General features: G+C 52.1%; 1 pseudogene; it reads right to left on the bottom strand.

The window, feature by feature from the left end:
- Window positions 1-824: 824 nt before the first annotated feature.
- On the bottom strand, window positions 825-16334 carry LOC143220627 (uncharacterized; annotated as a pseudogene).
- Between the last annotated feature and the right edge of the window lie 251 nt (window positions 16335-16585).

Here is a 16585-nt window from a genome sequence, read left to right as displayed (position 1 = left end):
GAGACACTATACTTTGCGGTTTCGTTTAATTGCTCAGCGGCGAAGATTATCAGCCGGTCGCGCGAAGATTCGTTTAGACAAACATACAGTTGCAAACCACGGGTAACCACTATCGAAACGAACAGACGCAGCGCGTGTAATATATCCAACTATACCGACACCAATACGAACACTCGAAACTTTGCTTCTACGATTCGCCGCGTCCAATCCTCGTTGACCATCGTTGCAAATCTCTGACGCGAGGCTAGACCTTTTATCTCGGAGATAAAGAGCGACCCGCTGACTAACAGAGATCCTAGTTTAATTCGACGCCGAGAATTTAACCTCGGTTCCTGCCCGGTTATAAATTACCTCTGACTATTTTCCTATCTACGAGTCCGGGTATAAAACTCCAGCCGGATAACGCGAATTCGGTGTTCGCTCCTGCAGCGTGAAATTCTTTGTGTCCCTCTTTAGCCGGCTATCGTCCACGATTCGATACCGTTAATGGCCGATAGGGAAACAGCGCGTGGCTAAATATCCGGCTATCGACCGGGTCTCCGGGATCATCCGAGATTCGTAAGATTCTCGCACTAAACGGACCCAAATTCTCGCGAATAGGAAACGAATCTCCTTACGTCTCGGATGATCCTGGAATACTTGGAATATCGTTCATGCGAGTTTCAACCCTCGACTGGCGTATCTAGAAGGGAAAAACGTCGCGTTTTGTGTCGTTTGTTAGCGGCTACCGGCAGATAACCCGAGAATCTCGAGGATCGAATCGAGCTCGAGCGTTTACGTAACCAGTCGAGGGTTTAATCACCGTAACGAATGTCTGCGTCCACTCACCGATAGTAGTCCTTCTTGCAGTAAATGTTTCCGTCCCTGCTGAAGCAGGTGACTTCGCCGTCGAGGCCCTGACGGCAGTGCGAGCACTGAAGGCAGGCCGCGTGCCACCGCCTGTCCACCGCTTGCAGGTAAAACCTGTCGGATATCCGGAGGCCGCATCCGGCGCAAACCACCCCCCGGAATATCCTCGGACTGCGCTGGCGGGGTGGGTGGCGGCTCCAGCTTCGGGATCGCGTGCAAGTGTTCGTGGTCTGCTGCTCCTGCGAGTGAGTCTGCGGGTGCAGATGCGAGTGATGGTGGTAGATGGTGGTGGTGCGTTTGAGGAGGCATGCTCAGGTCGCTCGGGTTCTCGAAGTTGCTGTTGCTGTTCCTGTACTCCTGGCCACCTGCTTGGCCGAAATTAACGCGATCAATATTGCACAGAGATCGTACAGTTTCGAAATTACACTTTGCGGTCTGGTGTCTCCTTCGACACCTTGTCATGGTTCACCGGCAAGAACCTTAGCGAGCTACGCTCTTTTATCTTTCTAATCGGTGTAATATCTCGGTAAAGATTGAGATACGTAACACGGTATTTTTAGAAATATTTAGATGCGCCTAGGGAAATAGGATATGGAGTCGAATTCGACGAGTGACCGCAAAGCGTTGATATTTCAAAGATCAGTATTTACCCTTTTGTAATCGTGATTAAAAAAGGAAAGAGAAGAATTCATCGCGATTAGAAAGATTCCCACGACGGATCGAGGTAACCCCGTGCTCGTCGTACGAGTGTTAATCGTGACGGGATGAAAGGGCAGAATATTTCCGACCTTTTACGCGATGGAATATATAATAATATTCCCGCGAGTGCGAAGGATGAAATATTTCGGAGATGACGCGAGTAAGGTGAATTCCATGCAAAATGAGAATGCGAGATAACTAACCTCCGGGAGAATCATAGTCCCTAGAGTCGTAGGGGGTGGTAGGTCCGTCGTAGCAGTTATTGTGGTGCCGCAGTGGGTCTGATGCAGGGGTGTATGATGGGGCCCGTGATGGTGGGCGGCAGGAGGACTGCACGGTAAGGTGGTAGGTCGTGCAGCGTCGCCCATAGACGCAGGGAGGCAGGGACTTAGGTCCCTCGCCTGGTCCACTGCTCCGGGCCCCCCCGTCGCGCTGCCGGGCCCCCCTTGACGCCCCACAGCCAAGCGCTGCCACGCTCCTGCGAGCTGGCCGGCTGCTGGAACAAACATCCAGTCACGGATTTGAAAAATACGAATAATTCGCAACATTTCGCGTAGAACGTCCATTATGCGAACGTAAAATGACTATATTTTTTTACCCTTTTAGCACTTTCGAACCGATATATCGGCTTTCCGCTTTGTAACGCGATTTTTCTCTTTTTTCTTCCTGTTTACGTTTCCATTCGTTACTTTATATTCGCGGAAACGTGGCCGATCGGCGACGTAACTGGAAATTTCGCTTCTTCCAGATCGATTATCCGAGCGATTTTATCTCTCCATTAATTCCGATAATGGACGTTCTACGGTAATGGGAAAAATGGCGAAACGAGCACTCGTTTCTCAACCGGCTGCATAGTAATATCGAGTTTAAGCGACAAGGATACTTTCTGTCACAGGCGGCGAGTCCGAATCCTAATGAACGGTCGCCGGTGCTTTAGCGTCGATTAAAAAAGTCGTAAAACGAGGTGTTAATGCCGTTTAATAGCGTTAATTTGGTTACGCGATAGGAGCGGACAAAATGTTTCGCTACAGCGAGAATGCAAACTCCCGCGGGCGTGCGGAGTCTAATACGTTAATTGATCCGTAATGTCGCGGCGTTAAACGATTGTTTCACGGGCGTCTATTTTGCAACGCGGTCTCCCTCGGCACCGCATTGCCCGTGTGTTTCACCGTTCACGGTTCAGTAGCCGTATCGAAAAACCTTCCGAAAGAGAAGAGAGAAAGAGAGAGAGCCTAATCCCCCGATCTAACCGCAGTCGGCGCGGAAAAGAAGCGTGGTCGATTTGCTCGAGTGAAATTCTCACACCTCCGTCACGGAGTGTCCACGAAAGTGCGGAACTGTGTCACCCGTTTGGGAAAAAAACTCCGTCGCGAGAAATCGAGACGGCAAGGAAGAAAGAGGAGGACGCGAAAGAGGGAGAAACGCGGTGAAAGTGAGGAAAGGTGGCCGGCAGCTCGATCGCGAGGAGACTCGAGGAGCGAAGGTGGAAAGGACAAAAGCCGCGGTGGCTAGCCGCGGGTGGAAAAACGCGGCGTCAAGGTGGACGCGGCGGATCGGCCGCGGATCTATCGCCGGTCAAAAACCTAGGATTCCTCCGGACGAAGGGGAACGGGAAAAAGCGCGCGGGTAAAAGTAAGAGACGAACCGGGGAGAACCGAAGATGGAGAAGACACTTTCCACCGAAGCGGACGAGGAGGGACCGTAAAGGACATGGTCGGAAGACGCGGCGAGCACCGGGTAGGATAGGTCTGCCGGTCGTCAGACCGACAACCGGAATAGGCGAAATAGGACAACAACCTAACAGGCACGAAGAGCAAGACGGCGACGGGGACAGTATCCAAAGTGACAGCGGATACGGCTCGGTTGACATCGGCAAAGGGCAAGGGGGCTGCTAGAGAAAAGGAGAAAGATAAAGAGTGGCATGCTGACGGCAGTAGCCGGTCGCCTCTGATGGATGTCGTAAGGCGGTGTGCGCATGCGCGCGACCCTATAAGGCGCCCGGAGCCGACCAATCCGAGTCGCCGCCGTGTTTCAACTGTCAACGCGGTTGCGGCGTACCGCGGTGCGCTCGAGACATAAATTACGTGGCGAGCTGCCCTGGTCCTCTCCTTCTTCTCCCTCTCTCTTTCCGCTCCCTTTTTTCCTCTACCCCTCTTTCTCCGATACCTTTCCACCAGCTCCCTCTTCGCCTTCCCCCCGCCCCTTCGCTCCGCCAACCCTTTCTTCCCCATTTCCTTCTCGCTTCGCTCACCCGACCCTCTCTTCCTGCGGCCCTCTCTTCCTACGGGCCCCGCTCTTCCTTAGGCCCTCTCTCCCGTGGAAAACCAATGCCGCACTTTACGACACCAGATACCGGTATTTACTGCATCTCCGTCCAAGCGGCGCGTTTGCCATCCAGCCCGAAGGGCGGTTAACTTTTGCGCGTACAGCCTCGTAAACATCGCGCTGGTCTACCCTCCGATGCACCCCGCGGTTCACGCTCATTTAACCTCAAATTCCAACAATTTTAACCCCGAATTTCCCTTTCGTCTACACCCTTTCTAGGCGATTTTTCCGTGCACTCGAACGTTTCGAGGAATTTCAGGAAATTCGTCGCTTCTGTCGCGCTAACTGTCCGCGCTATAGCTCACCGAGGTTCGACACCGGTCGTATAGCACCGGTGACTAACGGTTAAAATTATTCTCGTTAAGGCAATAAATTTTACCCGATCGCGAGCAAAGTTCCGATAAATAAATATACGTTTCTGCTGGAACGGGTACGCGTTTAACGATACGCCGATCTCGTTAAATTCGCGTTCAATTGCGACACGGATTCCGATTCCCTAGACGGATAGCGGCTTCTGCTTTTTTTTCTGTTCTCCTGCCTTTTTCTTTTTTTTTTTTTTCTCCTCCATTCCATCGAACGATAATGGCCCCAGAAGCGGCGCAAGGAGATCGATCGGATAAAGCGCGCGCTCGCGCGCGTGCGCGGCATGTCCCGTGGCGAGGGAAAACTAATAGAAATTGCCGCGTTCGTTTGTTACAGCGGATTTTCACCGTGCAACGTAACGATTACGCCAGCGGCCGTTGTTCCTTACGTAATAAACCGGGTCGCGGAAAGAATCCGTGGAACGCGCGTTTCGACGTGTCTCCCCGGTGCTTCTGGCGCGCGGCCTATCGCGAATCGCGCCTCGTTTCCTTCGATGATCATTGATTAAGGCTTCGATTGGAACTTTGATTGGGCCACTTTCCTGCCGCCGGTTCTAACCGAGACACCCCGCGGTGGTGAGCCGCTCCGTTCTCCGGGAAAATCACGCATTTCCCACCGACCCCGCTCGATCCTCTCTACTCGCTTTTCTCACTCGCGTCTCTTCGCAACCAATCCTTTTTGAAATCCTGATCCCGATGGATCTGTGAAACCGTTGCAATAGAATATTTACCTTAACCCTTTCGACTATGAAACCACCATGAGGAAGGGGTGAAAAGAAAGGTCGAAATCGAATTATAGAAGTCACGACTGAGAAAATTTCGTGCACCGGTCAATCTCTCTTCGCGTTTCTCACTCGCGTCTCTTCGCTACGAATCCCTTTAAAATCTTGATCCCGATTGATCTATGAAATCGTCGTAATCGATATCCTCCGTGTTCCTTAAATTCTTTTGACTCTAAAACCACCGCAACGAATGAGTGGGAAGAAAAGTTGAAATCGAATTATAGTAATCGCGTTTGAGATAATTTCAGTGCTCCGGTCAATCTCTCTTCGCGTTTCTCACTCGCGTCTCTTCGCTACGAATCCCTTTTTAAATCCTGATCCCGATGTGTTACGAAATCGTCGTAATCGATATCCTCCGTGTTCCTTAAATCCTTTTGACTACGAAACCACCGCGATAAAGGGGTGAAAAGAAAGGTCGAGATGGAATTATAGAAATCGCGATTGAGATAATTTCGGTGCACCGGTCAATCGATTTTAATCATTGTCCGCGTCATCGGCAAAGGACCAACGAGATTATCCTTCGACTCGCATCGCTCAGCGACGCGTGTTAAGTTGGCCGATAACACCGGTGCCTGGCGCAAAAAGTCAAGCAGGTTTTCATACGCCGTAGCCAGCTTAATGTCATTATTAACCTCCGGTGGAACAATGCAGCGGTTTTTTTCAACAGCCGCGTTCTTAACGCCGCATTGTGCCAGCTCGCACTCGCGGAGCCGCGAGCGAAGATGTTCCTCGGCATAGGTCGCCGGTTTCTTTCGACGTGGCTCAATGAGATTTCCCAACCTTCCCCCTCGTATCGGGCATCGCGGCGGAACAAGCGCAACCGCGAATGCAAATAGAGATATCCACTGCGCGAACACGAGACTGGAAACCGCTGTTTTTCCGTACGAACACGCGTTTCTCACGGACAGTTTCGCGGGACCGCGTTCGAGAAAAACGGCATCGCCGCGGAATATCTCGCCGGATCGTAACCTAAATTTCCAGCCGCGTCGCAACGGTTAGAATAATAGGAATAAATAACGCGTATATCTCTCGCCGGTTCGACAAGCAAGAGAGAACTAGTTGATCGAGAATAATACCGGGGAATACAGGTGAACAGGAAGAACAATGTTCTCATCTTCGGCGGAGTCGCAATCGCGAGATTTATGGATTATGTTAACGATTGTGCGAACTCGAATGATGGCCGCGGAGAGCGGCAACAAAGCAAGCGGATGCCTGGTATATCGTTAGCGATAATAGCGATCATTCGTAATAATTAATCGAGGGTTAACGCCGATGGATCCTTTGCCACTCTGCTGGCACAGTTCCGCGACGCTGCTCGCGAGAAATCTCTCTCCTTCTATTCGAAACAAGAGATCGATACTGAATTTTTGAAATTTAAAATTCCTCTTCATCGGACTGTGGTCGTCGAAGGTTCAACGCGAACCAAGGGAACGGTCGTTCGTCGAACGTTTCGTCCGAGCAGGGTTGAAAGTTTCCGCGAACCGATGCGCCCGGCTGGACGAGTTCCATTCCAGAATTTCCCCGATCGTCGCCGATTTCGTAAGCGCGGTGGAACCGGGCGGGCAGCTCGCGCGAACAGACGAGAGATCGATTACGGGCATCCTATAAACTTTCCCACGAAACGGCACGACCGGTCGATCGATCTTCACTCGCCTCGCGAGATCCTTATCCATCTCGAGAGTGGACCTGCCAGGAGGCCGGTGCTCGGACTGTAAAACAGACTTTCACCGTGGCTCTAACTTGCACAAGACTCCGCCTTTTTCATTTTCACGAAACGTGAAGTAAATAACGAGCGCGGAATCCGTCGGGATGCCGGCACGAAAAGCCAGTAGAATGCCGCCAGAAATGCCGCTCGACGGCCGCTCGATTGTGCGACAGCCTCTCCGCTCGAAACTCCGACCGAGATATCGACCATCGATTACCCTCCTGCGTACATCCACTCTCCTCCTTTTTTCTCCTTTTCTCTCCTTTTTTTCTCCGTTTTTTCCCTCCTCCCTTTTCCCATTTCTTTTCTCCTTTTTCCCCCACCTCCTCCTTCCCCGTCGTCCGGCTTCTTTTTCCTCTCGCTCCTCCTCCTCCTCCTCTTCCTCTCTCGCCCTCCCTCTCGCGCCGCTTCGGTGTTTCGTTCATTTTTCTAGGGCAAACGGACGACTGCGCCGGGAGATAAGGACATGATTTACTAAAGTTCGCGCCGCGGCTTTGGATTGATAAGCAATCGATGATTCATCTGTCCGCCGCGCCGGCCGGGACCAAGCGTGTGGAGCCGCGAACGCGCGTTATCGAAGCGGAGATACGACGGTTGGAAGAAGGGGCCGGGGTGCGGGAAATTCGTATAAATCGAGCGTGTCCGCGGAGAGCTGGCCCGGAGGAAAGGCGGAAAGAGAAACGTGGAAGCTTAAAGTGAAACTTACCGGCGTGGCAGAATCGGGAACCCATGGAGAGGTTATACGAGCGAACCGCACGTTTCTAAAAAGATCGCCGATAAGGGGAAACCGAGATAGTTTCACCTTCTCCCGGGGCCGCGTATGCAAAACCGCGCGCGGATCGCGTCCCGCCGGGAAATAATCGCGATTACGCGCGAAGAGTGAGAGAAAGAGAGAGAGAGAGAGAGACGCGGGCGCGCCGATTCCTCGAAATATCTCCGGAGACGCCGGCTCGACGCGCAATTTATTCCGCGACGCCTTATCGAAGGTGCGCGCGCAGCGAGGCTCGCGGCCGGCGTCGGAAGCAACGGCGCCACGGTCGCGCGACGCTTTTTCCCCCGGCCCCGGCGCCGTTTTTTCCCTCTTTTCGCGGGCGAGGAATCGGGGTAATTGGAGCGCGATTCTTTTTGTCGCGCGGCACATCTCTCCTATGATTTACGAGAGAAGCGATCGGGTATGAATCAGGAACGACCGTGTCGGCAATTTTTCTCCTCTCGCTCGGAAAACGCCGAGCAGTCCGCTCGGCTCCGCGCCATGGGAAAACGGATCGCTCGGCGAGCACCGTCCGTAAGAAGGATGAGAAACGGGTCTGTGTTCCGCGGCGGGAAAAGTTCCGAGGACCATATAGGAGAACCGGTAAAATTTATCGGGAACGATTTCGCGGCGTCGAGAGCCGACGCCGCGCGCCGGGGCAAAAAGAAGCGCGGAATTCAACGTTTCTTGACCACCGTTGCGAAACGCTGCGGGAAGCTTGGCAGTGTCGAATGAGGTCGCGTTTTGAAAGGGAAAACGATTCGAACAATGAACAAGAACAATAAGATCGATCTGCATAAAACCGCGCGGAACACCCGCCGCCGGACCTTGATCTTGCTCTCTGTCCGATATTGCGTCTCGGAATATCGCAACGTTCGATTTTTCGCTTCTAATTTCGTCGACGTTGCGACGAATCGGAATTATTTCGAATTAATCGCGCTCCGTCTCGACTCGTCGAACGAAGCGTAGATATTCGATCAGCCCGAGGTGAAAATATTGAAAAGCATCTAACACCACGCACACGCGGATCCTCGACCGGCGATCCCGACAATTCCCAGCATCTCCGACCATCGATACTAAAAGTCAGACCACAAAAAATCAACCAGGAAATTCGCTCCAGACCAATCAGCTTCTCTCTCTCTCTTTTTCTCTACCCTTTCCATCGCTCTCTCTTTCTCTCTCTCTCTTCCCTCGTTCCCTCTTCGTCGATCGTATAAACACGCGCGTCCCGTGTTGCCGCGTATCAGCTTCCCTTGGCCGGCCATGATAGTGATAACAATAAACAGCCTCGTCCACTCGGCGGACGGCCTGCAGCCTGTGGTTTCTCTCTTAAAACGCGTGGGCGACGCTTAACACCGCAGAGGACCGATAAACTGCTCGCTATCTGCACTTCTCCGCGGCGACCGGCTACCAACCGGCCGGACCCGAGCCTACTCGCGACCACGGGACAAAAATATTGGATCGTGGCTGCTCGTGTGCTACTGTGCCACCTCGGTTATTCGGCTGCGACCGCGGCGCTCGGCCCGTCAACGCAAAAAAAACCAGCGAAAAAGGAGAAAGAAAAACGAGAAATGAGAGAGAAGGGAAAAAGGGAAGAGGAGAAGAGGAGAGGAAGGTGTTCGCCAAGGAAGAAGCCACCGGTCGAGCTCTAAATATAGATTCAACCCCTTCGGACGAGACCAGCGTCTCGACGAGAGTTCGAGATTTTACGAGGAACCGATGCGAGCACGAGGAGGGGGATGATCGAGCATGATATACGGCGCACGCGCGCATTCTTGCGCACCGAGTATGTGCTCTGAGAAGCAACAACCAGCGAGTCCATAAATCGGCAGGGTAGAGAAAAGCGACGATGTCGCGAATCGCCGATTTTTACGCTCGCCCCGGGAATTTACGATTATTTAAGTCCCTTCCTGCAGCGGCCAGCAACGCGTTGCAAGCGAGTCGCCGGTTCGCGAAAGCGAGAAATTGGCGAAAAAGCCGAGGCGATCGCGGCGTCGATAGCGTTTTCGCGGCAATTCGCAGAGACGATGCGCCGGATTTCTCCGTCTCCTTTTATCCTTGTTAAAAACGCGATAGCGAACGCGAGTTATTTTTTTTTTCCAACGCGCGAGATAGCTATCCGCGACCCGATGTCGAAACCATTCGTGTAACGCTGTTCCGCTTTTTTCCCTCGATTACGAATATTCCCGGCGAAAAGACCCGGCGAAATTTCCACGGCGATAATGGAATTCCTCGGGCCAGGGAAACTCGAGCGAGTCGCAAATCCTCGACCTCCCGCGTTATCGCGCAGAAACTCCCGTCTCCGTGGAGCCCGTGAAACGACGGAATTATCGCTTGCCAGCCTTCTATATCTCCGTTGTGAAACAGGTTCGGCCATCAATCTGCTCGAATTTTCACGCATTTCTGGCGCGCCTTTCCGCCGGCGTGAATATTAACTCGCTCGGCTGTTGCGCTTTTGCGTGCGATTGCGACACGCGCGCGTTTTGCAAGTTCGATGAATCAGCGACGAAAGGAATCGGGGATTTTCGACCTTCCCCGATAAGTTTTCGCGGATCGATCTCCCTCGCGGAGCGGGACGAGATCGCGCGCTTCGTCGCTTGCGGAGAACGGACGTTGTCGTCCTTGCGTCGCATCCGGTGCATCGTTGCACAATCGGCGAGGAGTAGCGAGATGCAACGAGGAGAAGCGTTTTGCTCGCGGTCGGAACAACGAATACGTAATGACAATTGAGAAATTACGAATTCTTCCGCGCGCGATTCTTCCGGGAAATCGGCCATCACCGTGCGATTATCGTTCTACGCGTCCAATTTTCTCTTCCTCTTTCGGTGCCTCGTTTTCCGCCGGGAATTTCGATCGCGCGACGCTCGCACGGCCAATTCCGACGCTCGTCCCAACGTTCACAGTGCTTTTCTATTCGTTGCCACGTATCGGCTCGGAACCAGAGTTCCGCTCGGTTTCTCCCGCGCCTCGTGTCAAGCCAGATTACGCAGATGAACGCGATTAGTAAACGACAGATGCTTCTTTATTAGATTCGCCGTTGTTTCCGCGTAAACAAGAGCCGGCGATTAGTCCCTGTCGCTTCGCTGGTGATCATCCGCGATCGTAGATGGCCCACGGAAGAATTTCGGTCCGTTTGCTCGAACCTGCTTTATATTTCAATCCGTATCTTATACTCGTGCGCGACGTAGATCATTAGTGGCACGATATCAAGTGTCTAAAATTAAGCGTCGCCGGTTTAATTTAAATGCTCCTTATCGCCGGCGGGAACTCGGGAAAAAATTTCAATCTCACCCGCTCGGATTTAGAATTACGAATCTTATCTGCGAGTCTCGGACGGGGCTCAGTAAATTCTTTGTCTCCCGACGTTCACGCTCAACCTACCACGATGGAATGATCGGTGAGACGAAAAAAATAATTCGAATCTCGAGAATACCAGACGACGGGATGTATCGAAAAAATAATTACACCTGTGCCGGAAGAAAAATCGTGAAATCGAGCGATTGAAGGAATAACGTTCAATTTCCGGTGCTTTAAGCCGTGATGGGTTCGGTGTTAAATGGAAGAAAGAATAATTCTAGATATTCAATGTATCGAGGACACTCGTCTCGATAAAAATTTGAACTCTGAATCGATGCACGGAAAATTCTTTGTCTCCCTTTTTCTCTAGATACGTATATGTATCTCTCGAAAAAGAAGAACGGAGGAAAGGGGAAAAATAATTCCGAGCGGTGGCGACTTGTGGAACGATCTCGTTCAGGGAATTCGCGCAAGAGGAAACTTTACGAGGGACACGAGAAAACGGTTATTTAAATGGTAAAAGACGAGGAGATACGGAGACAGAGAGCGGCGGCACGCCGAGCAGGCCAAGAATCGCGACCTGACCCCGAGATACGGCTTTCCCTCCCTCGGCGGCCACTTCGCGTTCCGCGAAAATTCAGATCGCCTCTTCGCTGCCAACGGCGCGCGATTCCACCGCGATTAATCACGTCCGAAACCGTGATCGGCCCGCTGAAAGCATGAGTAAACGTTTCGACGTTCCGTAACGAGGGCCCGTTTGAAAATCTCGCGGAACGTCAGGCCGACAGATGGCGCGTTCGAGGAAACGCGACCGTCGGCAGATCGAGTTTTCCCCGTTCCCAACGTTTCCCCGGCGATTCCGAAGGAAATTGCATCGATCCAGACGGAAAGCGGAATTTCGGGTCGCGAGCCGGTAGTCGAAGAACCTCGCGAGAGGCTTTAACCACCGGCTGGAAGTGAAAAGAAGAGAGAAATTTTCATAGGAACTGTAAAACTGTCAGTGAGAAGCGAGTTTCCTGTTTGTCGAACGTAAATTATAAATTCTCGCGAAAGGAAGAGCAAGAGGGAGCGAGGTAATTTAGAAATCTCGATTAAGAGATCTATTCTACTCGACGGCTTTTTTACTCTTAGAATATCCAGCGAACAAGAACTTCCTGTGCGATAAATTAACCATCCACCAAAGTTCTGCCCGAGAAAATTTACATTTATCCGCTTCCTTGCCTAACAATCCCCTATTCGACGGCTCCCCACATATTAAATTCCCCGTTGTAACCACTCTTACTCTTCTACTTTCGATATTACCAACCGAATTTTTACCTTCTGTTCGCGTCCGAAAAAAATAAAAGCGATACCACTCTTTCCCGGCTACTTATTAAATTGACTCTGTGTTTAAAATAAATTATTCATCGCTGCTCGCCGGTAGGCTTTTTGCACTCTTCGCGGCTCAAACGGAAACATAAAATACCACCGGTCTAAGCGAACTCGGAGTTCCTCGGGCGAGAATTAATAATTGCGCGAAAATTAAATTAAACCCGTACCAAAGTATCGGTAGAAAAATTACGGATTTATATAATAGGAAGAATTACAGATCTATAAGAAAAGCGGGATGGAATTCTGGCAGACGCGAGAGGAAGACTCGCGGAATACGGAAGACGCGGCAGAATCGGCGTCGAGAAGGCGTCTTCCTCGGGGACAGTTTCGCGATTCGCGATTAGCGAGAGTATCGTCTCGTCTGCATAAAATAAACAACAAAAGACCGTCGTGGCGCGCACTTATTAAACATCGGAGCCGCGATGACCGCCGCGTCGCGGCGCGGTGCGGAGCGGTGCGGAGCAGCGCGGAGCGGCGCGGCGGCGGATATATCTCGGCAGGGCCGGCTAATAAATTACGCTCGACACAAACGGACCACTATCACGGACAGACACGTTCGTGCCACGTCGCTCTTATCTCATCGAAGTTACAATAATCACACTCTCTTCGGCCGGCTCCACGCTGACGCACGCGTCCGGCAGCGTGCATGGAAAAAGATCGAAAGCGTCCTGAGACTAAACGACGCCGGGCCCGCGCCGCCGCGACGCTGATTAGAACCGTTCCGGCGATTCGGATTCGCGCGACGCAAGCGTCCGTTTTAATCGCCGCGAGAGATCGATCGTTCGCGCCGATCGTTTCGAGTAGTTGCCGAGCGTTCGAGCCGGCCGAAAGGTGTCGGCCGTTTTCGAAAAATTTTCCGCCCGGGTCAAAGATAAGGGAGACTCGAGTAGCCCGAGTTTCCGGAAATTCAAGTAGCTTCACCGATGTTTGAATTGCCCCGCCGGCGAATTTTTCAAACGAACGGGACCATCGCGTCCGGACCAAGCTTCGAGGTTCCAGCCGTTACGCCAGTTTTTCCATCATTTTCCAGCGACTCGAAAACACTCGGGTTTCTCTGTAATTAATCTTCCGTCTGTGACAACCGTGAACGCGAAATAGCAGAATCCCTAACTCTCCAGTTCCAATCGTTACACACGGTTGAGAAATTTCTGAAAAACCGATCCGTATGCTAGATATTTAATATTCCAACGATTAAGATAAAACTTCCAAAGACCCAGCTTTGAAAATTTTCGCTACTTTTAAGGGATTTTCTCGAAATTTTGGCAGACGGATCTTCCAGAGATCTTTCCAAATCGACTATATCTCTGTCCGCTTCTATCCGCGAAGCGTACGTTCTCTCTGGAACAGGAATGTCCGCCCAAGCCGGCGAATAACTCTGGTCGGGCACAGACGGCGAGTGCGAAAAATCCGTCGCAGCCTCGAACCCGTAATTCACGGCGTTGTCGCGGAAATTGTTATTTATTTTCGCGGCGGCCGCGGCTCCCGTCGCGAGATGAATTATTCGCGCGCTCGCGAGGCGGGCACAAAGGCGCGTAGGAAAATCCGTGGTTGCGCAACGGGAAAATGTGCCGTCCGCGACACCGGTCCAGAGACGTCGCCGCGTTCTTGCTCGTTCTGCGTTTCGCGCCGATAAAATAATCGGCCAGCCGCCGTAGATTACAGGGCGCTGTACGCACGGCGCCTCAACCTGATACGCCATAATCGGCCATCACGGTAAACAAAATATTTACGCAGCGATTCGCGTGTTTTTCACGCAACTTCGGCTCCGAAGACGTCTCGTGAGACTCGAATGGAACAATTTTATGAAAAATCTTCTTCCTTTGTAGAGGAAGAATGGAGTTCATTTTAGAGTAATTAAGTCGTTAAAGACGTTAAGAAAAATTCGCGATTTCGAGAATGCGATGGGTGTTGCAGGTAAACCACGTGGAACGTATTCCAAAAATGCGAACGCAGAATTTACGAGAAGTCGACGTGCTTGGGAAAAAATCGGGTCCTAAGCTTGAAAAAGATTTCTTACGTGAGCGAGTTAATAAAATCCGATCGACGAACGTCCGAGGATAAGAAGAAGAAGTATTTACGATCGGCTCGTGGGACGTTACGGAATCGTAAAATCCTGTCCTCCGTTTTTCATTAAGATATTCCTCGAACATCGGAACGATATGACGAGGTTACCGCCGAAGACGGCGATTAATTTCGAGCGAAGCGGCCGCGAGGAGCGAGGGGGGCCGAGAATAATGAAAGTCGTTCGAGATCTCGTTTAAGACGATCGGTTTTTATCGATTAAAACTCAATTTCGGCGGAATCGGGGGGAAAAAAAGCGAGGAGGCTGGAAGCGGCGGCGCGCGTTTTACATCGAGCTCCTTTCGTCGGCGTAGCCACGAGTTAATGCATCGGTTCAATTAGCGGCCATCGCGGTGACACGGAACAATCAATTACGTTTGTTTACAAGGTGTACCCGTTAACGGCGCAGCCATTCAGCAGTCGTTTAAAACGGAATTAACATTCCACGAAGATGAACGCCGGTTTCGCTGATCGTACATTGCTCGACACAGCTCGAACCTTCGTGCCATGGAAAACGAACGTCGCCGCTCAAAATCACGAGCAGCCACGTTCCTCCGTTTAATCCGACATGATTTCCTCGACGAGCAGAACGCTTTCGTGAACCGCATAGTAAACGCAGAGACCGAGGCGCGATTCGATTCGCTCGTGTGACAGAGACGGACTACTATTCGCTCCACACGATCCGTAGACTAATTTCTCGATCAAAATTGCGCCAACCGATCTCGAATATACCTACTACCCTTTACCCGTACTCCTTCGAACGAAAATTACTCCCTCGGAGGGGTAGTGTAAATTGTAAAAATCTCTTCGAAGAAATCCCCGAGAAAAACCGGGAACCTACACCGTTTGTTCCAATCGCGAGACAATAGGGACGTTTGTTCCAGCCATCGATCACGCGTATCCGAGCCGCGATACCTCCCACCAAAAATCTACCAACCTCGCGAAACACATATTACACCCACATAGGTCATTACCGGTTTTCCACTGGAGGAAAGATCGAACAATGACCACGGTTCGCCTCGAAACGGAAGAAAAATCGGCGGCCTCGGAACGGAGGGAGGGGGCTAAGGACTCGGGGCCACGGGCCGAGGAAATGCGAATCCGACGAAAGAGGAACGCGGAGCTTTTAGCCGATGAAAATCTGCAACCCCTTGCACCAGGGGGAATCAATTAACGGGCCGGGGGCGCGACTCGGGTTCGCGTGTCGCGATCCATTACACCGGTGACACCCGAAAAATTCACGAGCTTCGGGGCGATCCGTCAAACCGTGGCCGGTGTACGCACGCAGGCCTGTCCTCGGGTCCGGGGTTTTTTCTCTCGGCGGCGATCTACAACGTCGTCGCGAATCGTGGAACCCGTTCCACGCTCGTCCAGCGAATATATCAGCCGGCCGTTGCGTCGCCGATAAGCGTCGGGCCCGTCCGCGTACCCGCTCGACCGGCAATATTCCAATTACGGAATCGCCGGCAATAAAATCGTTGGATCGAATTATCCGGCTAGGATTTGTTTCCATTAACAGCTACAACCGGGCACCGAGAGCCGCCATCCAGCGGCTCCCTTATCCCTCGCCGCGCGAGGTTTTAATTAGCTCCTCCGAGCCGAGGATTTAGAATCGCGGGGCAACCGTGTCTGCGCCGAACCGATCTTTCCCTCTGCTTTCATTTACCTTTATTTCCTTCTTTTCTTTCTTTCGTTTCCTCGAAGGAGCAGGATCGGAGATGATTTTTTTCCAGAAGGAAAAGTTTGGATACCTCGTAACGAGTTGTTCTCGTTACAAACGGTTATGGTGGAACGGTAATTAGGATGGAACTCGGTCGGGTGCGCTCGGGAAGAAGAAGGGTAAAGGACGGGAGCACTCCGTCACCTTGCGAGGTTCTAAAAAAAGCTGCGTTGGAGATGGAAGAAGAAGGTTGGAGTGGAGCGTAGACTCGGATGAGAAGGAGACGAAAGGGTCGGGGCAAGGATCATCGTCCACGGATGATCGAGGCCAGCGTGACAAAGGACGGGAGCCCCGCGGAGGGTTCGGCGGTGCGTGGATGGCCAATAAGCAAAGAACAGAGAGAGAACAGAGGGATGACACTCACCCAGTGCATGCCGGTGGTAGGAGGGGCGCGCTCCTCATACACTCCCATCAGGGTGGCTGCTGTCGCGGGGTAGTTCCCGCCGAGGGTGCGCGACGCCGAAGCTGCTTGGGGGGGAGTCCCGGGGGATCCGCTTGCCGATAACGCGGAGATGGCGTCCGCTGCGCAGGTTCCCTTCTTCTGCCTCCTCTTCTTCCTCCACCACCGTCAGCTCGCTTCACCCTCTCGTAGTTTCCTCGGTCCGGCAACTTTTCCGCACTCAAGAACGTCACTTCGCGACTTCGCCGCTCTTCCTCGGCTTT

The sequence above is a fragment of the Lasioglossum baleicum genome, unplaced genomic scaffold (genome assembly GCF_051020765.1).
Source record: "Lasioglossum baleicum unplaced genomic scaffold, iyLasBale1 scaffold1315, whole genome shotgun sequence".
NCBI lineage: Eukaryota > Metazoa > Arthropoda > Insecta > Hymenoptera > Halictidae > Lasioglossum > Lasioglossum baleicum.
Note: the sequence above shows the minus strand (reverse complement) of the source record. Positions and strands in the feature narration are given on the sequence as shown.